The sequence below is a fragment of the Lepeophtheirus salmonis genome, chromosome 12 (genome assembly GCF_016086655.4).
Source record: "Lepeophtheirus salmonis chromosome 12, UVic_Lsal_1.4, whole genome shotgun sequence".
NCBI lineage: Eukaryota > Metazoa > Arthropoda > Copepoda > Siphonostomatoida > Caligidae > Lepeophtheirus > Lepeophtheirus salmonis.
Window position 1 is genome coordinate 643228 of NC_052142.2, and position 15261 is coordinate 658488.

Consider the following 15261-nt stretch of genomic DNA (forward strand, 5'->3'; position numbering starts at 1 on the left):
TTTTCCTACCCAGCATTTGGTATGATACATTAAATTAAAAATTCCAACAATAGTGACGTAATAGACTATGAATAGTTGCGTGTTTTGTTAAAATCTGCCTGTCTTGCCCAGCATTCGGTACAATACATAAGATTAAAAATTCTAGCAAACCTGATTACATGACGGTATATCCTAGTATTTCTATTAACCTTGGGTTTTACAACCTTATGAGCTGGGTACAAGGTAGTGATGCGCAACAACTTCGCCTATGAGAGAATTATAAAAATATGTGACAGATATCAGTATACTAAATAATAATAATCTTTGCAGATGATAACTGGCACGTTAGAATTTTTTAACCAGATAGAAATAACTGCTAGGAGTATTCATTTTTTTCTTCACCAATAGATACATTTTTTTTTCAATTAACGCTCACATGAATTTAGGCAATATTCAAGTTCTTAAGTATATAAGCAAATATAGATCATAAGCATAAAATAATAGACAAACTAGAATTAGTAAGTAAACTAGAGTGTAATACCTCTGACTAAGATCAAATAGAATTATTTATCTTAATTTTTTTCAAAGTTATGGTAGTCTCTTTATTGTTTACTCTAGTGTTACCTTGACCTTTCATAATTTAATGTCTTCTTACTGTGACCATATAATCTTCGAACCAAGTTTTATCAAAATCAATCCTCAACGTTTGTTGTAATCCTGGTCACTAACAAACAAGCAGGTCCAAAAACTTCACCTCCGTTCAACTTTTGGCAGAGGTAACAAAGAAATACTAAAACAGTGGAGTAAATCAAATTACATGTGTATATATAAAAATAAAATTTTTGATGCGTATTTTATTTCATTGGACTTATATGTTCTCAAAGAGTTACGAAAAATGAAGAGACGGAGATTAGTGTTGGATCGGTCTAAGACATTAAAAAGACTGAAGTCCTATCTATCCGGTCCTAATAAAAATTGTCTGTCCTAGGACTTGTCTTTATCGGTCTTTTGTAAAAACTACAACAGCTGAAATTTGTTACTACTAACTATGTCATTTGTGTCAGTGTAGTTACATCTTAATTCATAACCTCTTTAAGAGAGACAAGATATCTTTAGTAAATGTTTGACTAGAACGTATTATCATATGTTCTAGATATCATTAATTATTTTCTGGGTTCTTATATTCTTGAGTTCAGCTATTAGTGAAGAAAATAAAAAGGTAGGTAACCGTAGGACTGAAGACCGATGTCCCTAGGACCGTTGAAGGGTTGAAAAGATGAGAATGATAGGGAAAAAAAAGACTGATAGGGATATTAGTCTTAGGACTGATCTCTCACTAACGAAAATCAATCATCATCATTCACAAGAAATCACCAAATTCCATATTCCACAGGAGATAACAGGATTAAAAGCTAGCCTCATAGATTTAGTGGGTGGAGTAGAGTTGGACACCCAGATTGGTCTCTTTTTTTTTAAAGATAGATCATCTATCTTTATCATTAGTATGCAGCATTCAAGATTCATGAACAAGAAATGAGAGTGTGCACACTGATTTAAAAGAAAGAAAAAGAGCCGTAGTACGCTAACAATTTTTAGTGGGCGAAAAAAACTTGCCTTTTCCCTTACTGAAATTTAAAGGAATTTTTAATGTTATGTAAAGAAATATTTCAATAAAAACATGGGTTATAAATTAAATAATTATATTTTTACATCTGTTTTTAATATTATCGTCGATTTTATACATATTCATCAATCTGTGTTTTGGGACTTGAAAGATTCATATTTCCAGTAAATAAGTGAAAGACATTCGTATACTGGAGTAGGTCCTTACTCCTCATCCAAGAACTCTAAAAAATTACCAACGTAGTTAATGCTCATCTACTTCAAGGAACTGAAATCCTGAGTTAATATTCCTTAGATTTGTGGTTCTGCATTTCATTCTATAGCCACCAAATATCTTGATTTTACGAAAGGAATTGAACCATTCATAGCCCAAAAGATCAATTCCTCATTGGTTCATCATAGTGGACATGTTGGCATGGTGAGAAACTAGGGAGATTTCGTGAATCCAAATAAATAGCAAACTCAGAAATGAAATACATATGCTGTAATTACTCATGAAACTTTGTACATCCTTTCAATCCTTCGTACCAAGACGAAATATCGTTTCTTTATTGGAACTGTATTGACTGAATTTTTATGGCTATCAAGTCATAAAGCCTTTTCATCATATAATAGAACGTATTTTTTCATGGTACGTTTAATGGAATTCAAAGAAATATCCTGTTAAAGTTGGGCCCACGGATGTGCGTAAAGTTGGGCTCACTTTTGTGCGTCATGTACATTTTTCAACATTAATTGTCTTCTTCTTTTCATTGTTGTTCCTCAGGCATTCTTTAACTCAACTCCTTCTAGAAGTTGCTTATAAATTTTAAAGCATATATTCAATTTTGTACCTACACAAGTTTTACCTGTATTGTATCAGACAACCTTTCATCTGAAAAGAAACAGAAAAAAGACCTAAAATCAATTATTAGTTAGCCATTCTTCTTGACTATGGAATTATTATTTAATAATTGTAAGGTACTATTTGCAGCTTAAAAATAGCTCAATTTCAATAACTCATGGTTTTGAATTTTCTGGCGAGGATTGCGATCTCATCAAAACTTATCAAGATAGTGTTAATAGGGCTTCAGATTTATTATTATATTTAACTACATTACGTGTTAGTTATGTTTACAATATGATATTCTCACCAAACAAACTCGATAAATTTTATTGACATCGACAAATCAAAGACCATGCTTTACAAACCTGTCAATTTATTAGAAACAGCATATTCCTATCATTCTATTGGGTTGAAGTGTAAAAAATAACATCACTTTACTAATTATTTTGCTAATGTTGGATTTCAATAACATAACATATTTAGCAAAAATCTCCTAAATGAGGCTAATAGTAGCATTCTCTCTGGTAAAAAAAGGTCGAATTCTCATTATGCAAGTTTTTGATAAAAATTACTAAATTATCTTCTTAGTTTTGAACTTTCATATGGTGTCATTAAATAAAGGATTCACTCTAAAAAAATGGTTTTATTCAGATCATAAGTATAATCAAAGAAAAGCAGGATAAAAAATAAATAGTTAGCCTATAATTATGAACGTCTGGATTAATGATGATTATATTAATTATACTATATTATTATATTATTTGTATTAATGTCATTAATGAGTATTTTTAAAATAACAGATAATTATATTTAAGAACTGTTATAGGAAACATTGATTAATAATCTTTATTAGTGTGGAGATCCTAAATCTTCATGGGGGTAATATTCCAATACGGTGATATGCAAACTTAATTTTTTTTTTTAAATGATTAGGAATATCTATGTTTCAAAATTGCAAAAAGTTAAGAGTTCACTGATAATTTTTTATCACATAGTCACTTAGGGCTCCACTAGTCACAAGATCTATTTTTATAATTTTTGTCTAAAATACAATATGTATTGCAGACAAAAGTATCGAGACAGAAGGATGCATAATCACTGAGAGTCTAAAATTGACTTCTACTTTTTTCCAAGGGATTTCCGCATTATATACATCAAAGAAACTGAAGGATTCTTAACAATGAAATATTTTTCTCAGAATAAGAGACGAAAAAAAAAGTCCACATTGGAAGGAACGTGATTCACGAGTTTCATCGAAGGAACCTTGCATGAGAAATAAAACTCTTTGTTCCTCACTGGGCAATTCATTTGGGAATTATTTCTTATTTTGGAACTCTCCAGTTCTAAATAAGTATTTATATGTAATATCAGAATAGAATATGAATTGTAGACCAAAATATCGAGAAAAGAGAAGCACATTATATTTACTAGTCTAGAATTATCTTGCACTTGTTTTACAATGACAAAAGAGACTCAGTAGCAATAAATAAATCAGGCGTGAGATTGAAGTGTCCAGGCTTTATAATTATCCGTTTAGACAGTATATAAAAAAGTCCAACTTATAAATGGAATTGATATAAAGTGATAAGGATGATAATTTCTGCGTTATATACATCAAGGACACTGAAGGAATCTTAATGGAAAAGTTTCCTTAGAGTAGGAGACGAAGCAGAGTTGAATTTCAATAATTTAAAAGAAGGAGCTGTGGATGGAGGATGATAACTCTCTCTATTTCTAATCGGTTCTTTCTGTCATTTAATGGAACTCCTTAGTTTTTATATGTATAAGTATACGATGATTCCGTAGAGGATCTGGAGGAATTTATATATAGGGACAATAATTAACGAGATCAGAAGTCACTATGACAGACCTTTACATGAAGAGTCACTTGCACAATCAAGGATCTTTCCATTAAAGGGTACAAGATCCAATGACCGAGTGAAGCACTTGTTCAACGGACATGGCCTTAAGAGTCGATATCCCTCGAAGTGAGCATGAGAAGACTTGTGAATTGGATTTTCCTAGGAAAGGGAATAATGAACAGATATCCTATTGTTCTGGAGGAGAGATCCATCCAAATGACCATGAATGAAATGGCTTTCCATGCATATTCAAATCCTCACTTCTCTCACCTCCCTCTTTCTGCTGTAAGTTCCTCTTTATATATCCTCATGGCAAACACGTTACAAGACGAAAAGGTCACTAGAACCCATAAATTCATCTAGCAAGCTAATATGACGATGACTTCGAACTAGTTCTATTTAAATAATCTGCTGTCTCCATATATTCCGAAACGGACTATATGGAGACAGAAAAATATAGATACAAAGCTGTCTCCATATAGTCCGCTGTCTCCATAAAGTCCAGGAACTGTATTTTAGGTATTTAAAAAAAACGAAAATCAAATATTTTCGGGAAGAAACTTAGCTCTCATCACGTTTTATTATATCAGCTACAACCAGCAAGAAAATAGGAAGAAACAAGGCTAATAGAAATACAAGGGTATACCATAATGCGTAAAGGATTTATGTTTGACTTCCTATAGTGACTGCATAGAATATGATTGGTTGTGTGTTATGTAAAATATGTCTATCCTGACTAGCAGTCGGTGCAATACATGAACTTGAAGCCCATCTTTTATTATGTAAAACTCATTTAATAATTACAAGGTGAATACTTTTGTTTAATGAATATTATTGATCAATTTCTGTAATTATTTTCCGAAATAATATGTATTTGCTATGTATAAAATTTATTGAAATCTATTTAATTACTAAATAATATAAATTATGATTATTATAAATAACATCTTTCTGATCATGTACATTGAATTGTTGTAATTTTTAGTTGATGATTACATAAATCCAGTAAGAAACAAATATAGTAAATATTTTTCTTTAACTAAACATTTATTTTTATTACATTTGTAATCCAAATATCCTTTTATTTAAAAATATATCTAATAGTTAACAAACATGAGTATAAAGGATATAAGAAAATTAATAAATAAATTATTAGATGTAAAAAAATTATCCCAGTAAGATGAATAAGAAAATACATAAACGATATATTAAATTTTAAATGATTAGTTGAAAATTATAAAAATGTATTATATAGATTGTTGATAATAAATTATCCAACAGTTCAACATTTATTTACCTAATGCAATTTTATTCTTCAACAGTTATGTTTGATCAATTTAGGAAATCTTAGAATATTATATTTATTTGGCATATTGTGCTTCCAATATCGATATGACCACGAATCTAAACCCTTACTGCAAGACCATATACTTAGATTTTAAAAAAAATGAATGAATCAATACAGTAACAAATGAGAAAGCTGATGAGTTAAAGATCCTCATACTAAGAGAGACTCCATAGAATTCTTTATTGGTGTTATCATACGGAAAGAATAAATAATTAGATGTCAGATATATTGGAGGAATCCAAGGAATTGATAGCATCTCATTACTACAGTTAAATATCATTCCTATCATTCATTTTGACAAAAAACATGATTGATATTGCATTGCTCGACGTAGAATATGAACATATCGAGAAGGCTAACGTTAAATATTTTAAATCTTTTGAAATTCAATATTGATAGAATATGTAAGGTGTAGTTATTTAAGTTTTTCATCATGTATACTATGAATTCATCTTGACTCGGGTTTAAAACCTTAAGATGAGTAGGGCATTCATTCCGGGCGATCACTTGGGGGAAGACCCTTTTCAATATAATGTCCATCCAAGTTTACAAGGAACAAACTCCATTGTCAAATCAACTGACAATTTTACTCGTGGCATATGAGAATGAGATGACAATTAATATTCAACTGAATTCAATACGGGTAACATATGAAGCTCTAGGCCAACGAGAAATCCTGTATGTCTGGAAAAACCAAGATATTATTTTCTCCCATCCTGTAGTTGAAAGCTTTTGGCTATCGTTATAGATTGTTATAATTCCTCATTGGAAATCTTTTATTTATTAATGACCATTAATAAATGCCTTCTCTTCTCCTACTACTTATATACTTATTTGATAGGTTGAACAATTTTGGCCATAATGAAAAACTAGGCCTGATCTTTGGAAATATGTTCATAGCAGGTATTTGAAGAGGCGTCAGCATATAAATGAATTGACCTTAACCCTTAAATATTTTTTGTTGTGCATTCGTAATATAACAAACAAACACATTTTAATAAAATGTTTTAAAATTGCAATTTTTTTTACATCTGAAACGACCCTGTTGGTAAGTGTAAATAAAATAATTATCAGGTCAAAAAATAAAAAATAATAATAAGCATCTAAGGGTTTTGTTGGTTAAACTGTGCGTCAATGTGAATTCTTAAAATATTTAAATGAGTTTAAGCACGGGCTATTATTCTGTTCTTGAGAAAAATGTCTCTACGAAATGCTTGAAAGAAACATTCGATCCATATAAAAAAACATGGTATTATATCATTTGAATATAACGAGGGATGTGAATATTGACTAAATTGTGGTAGGTGTAAATAATAAAAAAGTTATATGTTTGCAAGATATGAATGCTCTTATTAAAGATTCTTCTCTATTTTGACATTTCTAACGTAATAGCGAGCAAAAAGCACTATAGGTAATAGCAATCTCTGTCAGTAGATTTTGTCTCTCAATGTTACGTATTTTTCATAACATTTTTTAACGCAAATTTTTACGCTCTCCACAATTTAAACATTATTTCCATCTTGAAGTATGACATATTTTAATATATACATTGAATGAATATTCAATTAATGATTGGCTATGTAGGGAGGACCATCTAATTTCTCGTGTATTGTTCATAATAATTCAAATCATTATTTCATCATAGGAATCAGTCGCACACATGTGTTGCTTATATTAATTGATGTAAATAAGTATTAATTATTATCTAGAGAAGACACGTTGTCTCTCAATGTTAAAATATTTTTATAGCATTCTCTCAGGCGTGGTTTTCACGCTCACCGCAATTTAAACAATATTCCAACTTCTTACTTATAGTTGGGAATGGGACTTTTATCGATCGTAAAGAGAACCCTGGAGCCAAACTGAGAGTACTCATGATTTGAAGATCTGCATTTTGAAAATTAGCTTTTTGTTTTGTTATGAATTAGGAGAGAGAAAAGTGTACTACTGCTTTAAGATGGAGATCCTTATAGATTTAAAATAGCTCTATACCCAATGTTTTGAAGATTTTAAACTATTAATAATCCTTAAGTAAAATTAAAGACATGCTATCAGATATTTTTTAAATTCAATGAGTATACCCAAGTCTTAAATTGAAGAACATGGTATAGGACCAGCTTCTTCTAAGTTATAACTTTCCAATGGTCTTCTTGATATTTCATTATAAATTATCTTATAAATTATAAAATTGAATTTTACTAATACATACTTATTATTCCAAACTAGTACACTCATAGTTCCATTTAATAGTTAGTAAAAAACGAACACATTTAAGTACAAGACTTGGGTTTCTTCTAGTATGCATAGTTTTTAACAATCCATAGAGTAGCTCAAAATTTAAAATAGGAATATTCCTGTAAATTCTCTATTTATCAACTTATTCTTACAATTCAATGTTGCTAAACTTTAATTTACAACTTTGTTCCATTTAATTTTTTATGCTCTAACTCGAAATCGGTCTATAGGTGCTCTACAATAGGAATGACAACTTTTTTTTATTAAATGCACTGATGGCCTTGGAAATTGGTAGGAGACTATTTTATATTTATGATAGTTCTGCATAAATTTATTCTTCATTAATAATCCCTTAGATTTTGATGACCGATGGCATCTTAAATTTATTAACCTCAAATTCAATACCTATAGTTATTTATATGCATTGAAATACGAACTCTATAGTGATTTTATCATTTGTTATGATTGTCTCTATCACGTGGATAATATATAGTCGATCCTAAAAATAGCCGTTTAAAAGACCAATCAGTATAACTATTCCAATTGCTATTCCACTATTCCAATTGATTGATCCCAATTGTCGTTAGTTTAATCTTTGGCTATGAAATATCTTTCCATTCGACTTTACTTTCATTTTAGAAATGACATCTTAACTAACAACCTCCAATAATTTGTCATTACTCATTTGGCTGGAACGGCTTTAATACCATATTTATCGATGAATTTTGAGGTATTAAGATGCTCGACGTTGTATATGTCTATAATACAAGGGACACTCATTGTGGCGAGGTCGAAGTAGAAGTAGAAGTTATTATAACTCGTTTTTAATATTTCAAAGTTCTTAATACGTTTGAGGAAGGGGGGATATTAAATGTCGTTCAACTCTAGAAAGGGTACTATAAGTGTTGTATATAAATGTATGTTTACCCCTAGCGGAGTACTTTAGTATTGTGGAACCAAAGATATATATGTATAGATGGAGGAGTGAAGGACAAGGGAAGAAGTCCCATAATAAAGAACTATAAGAATATATTACAATAAGAGCAATTAAAAGAGCATATCTGATGCACCATCATATTTTCCTCATGTCAATAAGTTCAAATTTCCCAACATTCCTTTTGTGCAATTCAGACGTAGGGCGATACTTTTCTTTGCATTTTCTATTAATAAAATTAAAACCAAAATAGATGGGAATTTTCTAAACATTGTAAAAGAAATAGGTCTATAACACAATAATCTATTACAGAATGAATATTTTGTGAAAGAATAACAAGAATACCAACTGTTTTTCCTTTTCGAATCATAAAACTAATTTTTTTATATAGAAAAGTTACATCTCTTAATACATTAATTAGTAAAGTATTTCGGAACGTTAGAGCTTATTAATTTTTATTATTATTGGTCAGATGGAATGTACTGATAAGATATAAATAGACATTATAGTACTCCAATTAATTGATCCAACCAAAAAATATTTTTAAGGCAATTTAGATATTTTTTGTATATTTCTTTGTCTAGGAACGACTGTGATTCGAATTTAATCACAATGGTTTCAAGTGAATAACTTTTCCTGTTCTCACTTTGAACTAAAACTACCCAACTTTAATACTAACTAACAAATTAATTGCGCAAAGTTGTGACAACTACTGTCACCTAGTTAATTTTTGACTTACAAAATTATATCTCATAAACAATGTATAGAAAATAACAAATAAAATAATATAATGAACCTTCATATATATATATATATATTTTGTAGGTTAATATCATTTAATTTTATTCACCATTCTGGTGAAAAAATATATAAACTTGATTCAATACTCAATAAGCATGAATTATTCACATTTCTATATAGGTATATTCTTCCATCAAAAAAAAATTATATATAATTTAAAAAAAAAAATATATATATATTATTAGAACAAAACACGATATTTTATAAGATAAATAATATCAGTGGGGTTTTAGTCTGAGGCAAATCGTATAATCTTACCTACTTCTGACTAAATTCACTTATCCCGAGTTCCAGTCATTATACGCTAGGGAACTTGGCTAAAAGGAGCAGATTACTATTTCAAGCACTTCATAGTAATCAGGGAATATTTAAATATCCTTCATGAAAAAATACTTTCTTAATGAACCAAAGGAGGAGATTATTAATTATGGATGTATATTTGAAGTATTATCCATGATTAATAATAACCTTCATCAAATTTCCCAGCCCATGTTAGCATGCCCTTCGTTGAACTACAACTAAATAATATGAACCATGAGACATTCAATGCTAAATTGATGAAATTCCTATGTTAAATACAGTATTTGATGAATTTTGAGCTCTAACAAGTGTTGAAGATTTAATTTATAGCACCATTTTCATTTTAAATTGCGATGTAGGGATAATCTACAGAGTATTGAGAGCCAACTATACCAGTATAGTAAATTAAAAAGTATCAAAAATTTACTGACTATCAAATGGAACTTTAAAAAACAACGGGGTATTAGATTTAGACGTATATATATAAGTAACCAATGTTTTTCTATCAACAGTATTATGTTACAAATTTAAATAAAAACTGGAAAAGATGTCTTAATGGTCTTATCTTCAGATTAAGTAGATATTTACTTATTTATCGAATTCTCTACGATTACATATTAGAAAACTATATTAAGCTAATAATAGCTGCCAGAATTGTCAAACTAGGGAGGCTTAGTTTCCTATTTAAGATACTTTATTAAGAATTAAAATTTGAATAGATTAATTAACATTTCTGGTTTTTTATTTTTGTTCTTTTTAGAGAAATATATATATAAAAAAGTATAATTCTACTTGCTGCTCGAATTGAGATTATTACAGGAGATGGATTTAATTCTAATATTATTTTTCTATTAAAACATTCATTGTTTCATTTTGTATGTTTATCATTTACTAATAATTTGCATATCTATATTGTGTAACTTTGTGTTTTTAACTTTAACTTATGTAATTAATTACCCTATGCAACAAAATTTAGGTATTGGAATGCCTACAAGCTGAACTCCACAATTATGATTTTTATTTAAGCTGTAGAACACGAAAATGACAATTAAAACTTTCAACCACTAAGGGTTTGGCCGTCAAAGGCTTAAAGTTTTAAGGGTATATTTACAATTCAGTGCCATACTTCGACATGAAATAACTATATAGATGAAAATGAAAATAAATAACAAATTTATACAAACATTCAGCATTTGAAAAAATAATTATTTATTACTTAATCTTGATTACAGTTAATATAAAATGTATATAACCACTAGAAAATTGAGTAAAATGAAGGACCTTACTTAGAAGCAAATATTTTTTTTTATTTTTTCTTCAAGTGCTTTATATCTTAGCTAAAGTTATAGAATAGGCCCATTTGTATTGAATGCTATTTTGATAACATAGACTAAAATTGAAGATCATCGTAACTTTGTCGTTGTCCCAGGCGCAATTGTCTCTATTGACTCTTATCCAATTCGAGATATTATGTTTTTGTTTTCATTGCAGCCATCCTGTGGTTGATGCTTTAACATTAAAAATGATAACCGTTGAAATTTAATACAGTTTTCTTGAATTTAGATGTAAACCAATAAATACTTCTCGAAATTTTATCTATTTTTAATACATATACATAAAATTATATAATTAAAAAACAAACAAAAATCAAATTGTCAGTTAGGATGTCACTAATTTGTGTATTATCACTACCTTATTGTCGTTTTCTTGGAACTGTCAAATTTGTTCCTGCAGTACTCTTAATTTATAAAGAGCAGCTTCTCCTCCCTGGCTCAGTTGTGATTTGAGTCGCAGAGTCACTCATTAGTTTTAAAACTCTTCTAGCCACATTATTTGTAAGTGTTACTGACCTCACAAAGTGATGTGCTTTCCTGTAACTGTCGTTCTCTTCCTAGATGTGAGCAAGAGTAGTAAGTAAATTTAACTCCAAGACCATCAAATAAAAAGGGACTTTCTTGTCCTACCAGGTCTGTGAGAGCTGTAGCTGCGTCAATGACGGGAAACACAGGCTTGCATTTTCTGTTACCTTCAGGTTCAACTATATCTGATCATTTTAGAGCGAGCTTTTCATTTAAATACTTGTTAATGCTCTCATGTGAACTTAATAAGACGAATGGCATCATTTCGTTGATCAGATACTAGCAGTGACTGTTTATATTTTTTGAAAACATAGATTACTGTTCATAGTCATGCTCAAATATGTTCTATCAATACTATGCTAAATTGTGATATTTATCCGAGGTTGATGACCCAAAGAGTGTTCCTCAAAAGACCAAGAAGCTTCAGAAGCCAGCATGCTTAGATGTTTCCGCAAGTTTAAGGAATATAGATGTAGCTTTACACTTGTCAATCATTGGAGTGATAAAGATAACAAATGTTACTTCTAGTTATGAAGTTATGAAAACTACTCAAATATATATTTCATTCCAGTGATCAGAAAATGGATACTTAATGTGAAGAAATAATTGTTCATCAGATTTGAGGATGTCTAGAACTTTTAATATACTAAATCCAATGACAGTTTGTTATGAAATCCGGAGTCATATTTACTTGGAATATTTGTACTCAGACATGCATGATATAAATATAACTTTGGTTCATCCCACTTTAACTATGTTATTGTTTTCAGACAAAAAAATCATCAAGAATTTAAAAATATATTCAAGGATATCTATTATCCTCTAGAAGAATGTGGAATTTTCTGCTTATTAATATATCACATATGAAATGGGTAGGTCTGTCAATGAATTGTAAATGACAACCATGTCACTCCTTTATCCCTAGTCCATCACCCCTAAAGGATTTTATACTCTTAACAAATAACCAGATTCAACAACTATCTAGATATGAGGATAATAATAAAGTTTTACACTTTTCCTTATATATATATATACATGAACAAAGTGTTTTTATAATAATAAACTTTTGCAGTAATATTTCGAAGAGTTCTATGAGCTATATTTTTTTTATTTTTTTTTCATTTTTTCAAGGACTGCCAGAATGATCATCATCACTTTCTTTGATGAATTATTTTCATATTGTAGAAATTAAAAATGAAATACAATATCATTTTTCCGAATCTTTTAAAACATTATAATATTCAAAAAAGTGATTGAATCAACTTATTTGAAATTAATTGCAAATTGGGAAAAAATTATAGACTATATAAATAAATTGAAATTGATTTCAATGTACTATACAAAATAAAGGAGCATCTAGATATCACCATGTATGAATGAAATATTCCATTCTATGAAGAAAAAAAATAAAAGTTTGATAGATAAGAAGTATGAGTCAAGCGTATTTATTTCACAAATGCTTTCAAATTTACAACAAATTTCCAAAAAATTAATATTTCCTTCAATTACAAAGAGATTCGAGGGCTCTGATAGACATAGTATTTATATTTCTATGAATTGTATGAAGAGAGAGAGAGAGATTTATATATTTTGTTGTTAACTTTATTAAGTAGCTAGAAATTAGTCATTCCTCAATAACAAAAATTAAATTGACATTTGTGGGAAGAAATGTTGGTAAATTTTCTCAAACTCTTCTTTATGACTTGTCGTGCTAAGACTTCAAGTTGCTTTTATTTACGATTGAAAACCTAGATTGAGGAAATTAATCATTACTCGATAAAAATTTCGAACTCCTCTTAAGGTCCATCACTACAGTCAAGGAGTAACTCATGTATGAACTATATTCATATTCTCTTGAAAAAATCCAGAAGCAAAACGGTATGAACTCATCGGTATCTTCAAGTCTTCCTTTGTCACAAATTACGAGGATTTAACTTTTGTTTTGATATTACCATGCCCCATCTAAATGAAGATGAGAGCAAGTCAACACTAATTTAAGAACTCTTTCCAAAGAAACAGAGGTAAGGAAACGGATATATGAATTCCTCTTAGCAAAGAACGTTTTTCATGAACACATAAGATGTAGTCCAACATAAAAAGTCTTTTTTTCAAACAATTGATTAAATCACTACCCATAACCTTAAGGTATAATCTGATCAAATTAAAGAGATATCTTTGCCAGAACAAATACTAATATGATTGTTTCTGTTTATAAGATTTATATATATTATGTCACAGGCTTTGGTATTTTTAGTACAATTTTAGGAATATAGGTAGAGAAAATGTGACCAGATTTACAAGTTGTTGATAATAGTAATTCACTGGATATTGGGAATATACAAGATAAATACTCAATTACTGTTACCTATCAAAAACTATTTAAATACCCTCGACTAAACTTAAAGTGATTCGATAATATTACTACATTTAATGTAAACGTAAAATAAATCTCTGATCATTGCTAAAAGACTTCAACCAGAGTTGGGCAAGTTAATACAACTTAACTTAAATAACTTAAAGGTTAAGTTAATTAACTTTTAACTTAACTAGTTAATTATTTAACCAGCGTTATTTTAACTTCAACTTAACTAGTTAACTTTGAATTTATGAAAATGAACTTTTAACTTAACTTGATTAATTTAAGGACGGAGTTAAAATACACAAAAAACCCCTCATATTTCCATTTCGAAAAAGCTCTGCAGACCGTACTACAAGACAGGAATGCTTATCTAGCCTTCAATATCCTCCGAATTGGTGGAAATTAGTTATTTGTGAAAATCATTTTGAGAGAAAAATTTGTCTCTCAAGCTCTTCTATAACCAGATCATAACTATTGTAATAAATTTATAATGTCTGATGTGCCGATGACAGATGTATCATGAATTATAATGTTAGATAATCATGTACCCTCATCTATAAGATATTCCAAATTTATGCCAGAAATCTCTGTGCAGACTATCTGTCATGATTGCTATATTTATGTACAAAAGATAGAATACCAAGATACAATTGATTGTATCCAAAATCTTTTGTCTCATCTTTAAGTATTTCTTAATATGGAAGAAGACAATGATAAAGACTCACTGGATATTATTTGAAAAATTGAATTTATGTGTAATGTTGAAGCATATGCATCTAATGACAAAAATACAATTTTTCCTTGGAGCAACTGAAGTTTGCTATAATGGTGATGAATATGGGTGTTATTCTCCGTACTTAATGCTTATCTTTGGATGGACACCAGTCAAGCTCTCTATCGTTTGATTTAGGAGAGTGGCAATCTTTCTCTACCATCTGTCAATTACTAAAATTATTTATACATGAATAATGTACATCATGCAACTATTACTAATAATATTTTCAGACACTAGAGAAGATTTTCATCTATTTTAACTATGGAAGAAGGGTTTACTGAACATAAAAAGTCTATTTAAAGGAGAGAATTAAGAATTTATTTTTTCTTTTCTAAAGATCGAATCGTTATTCTCATATTT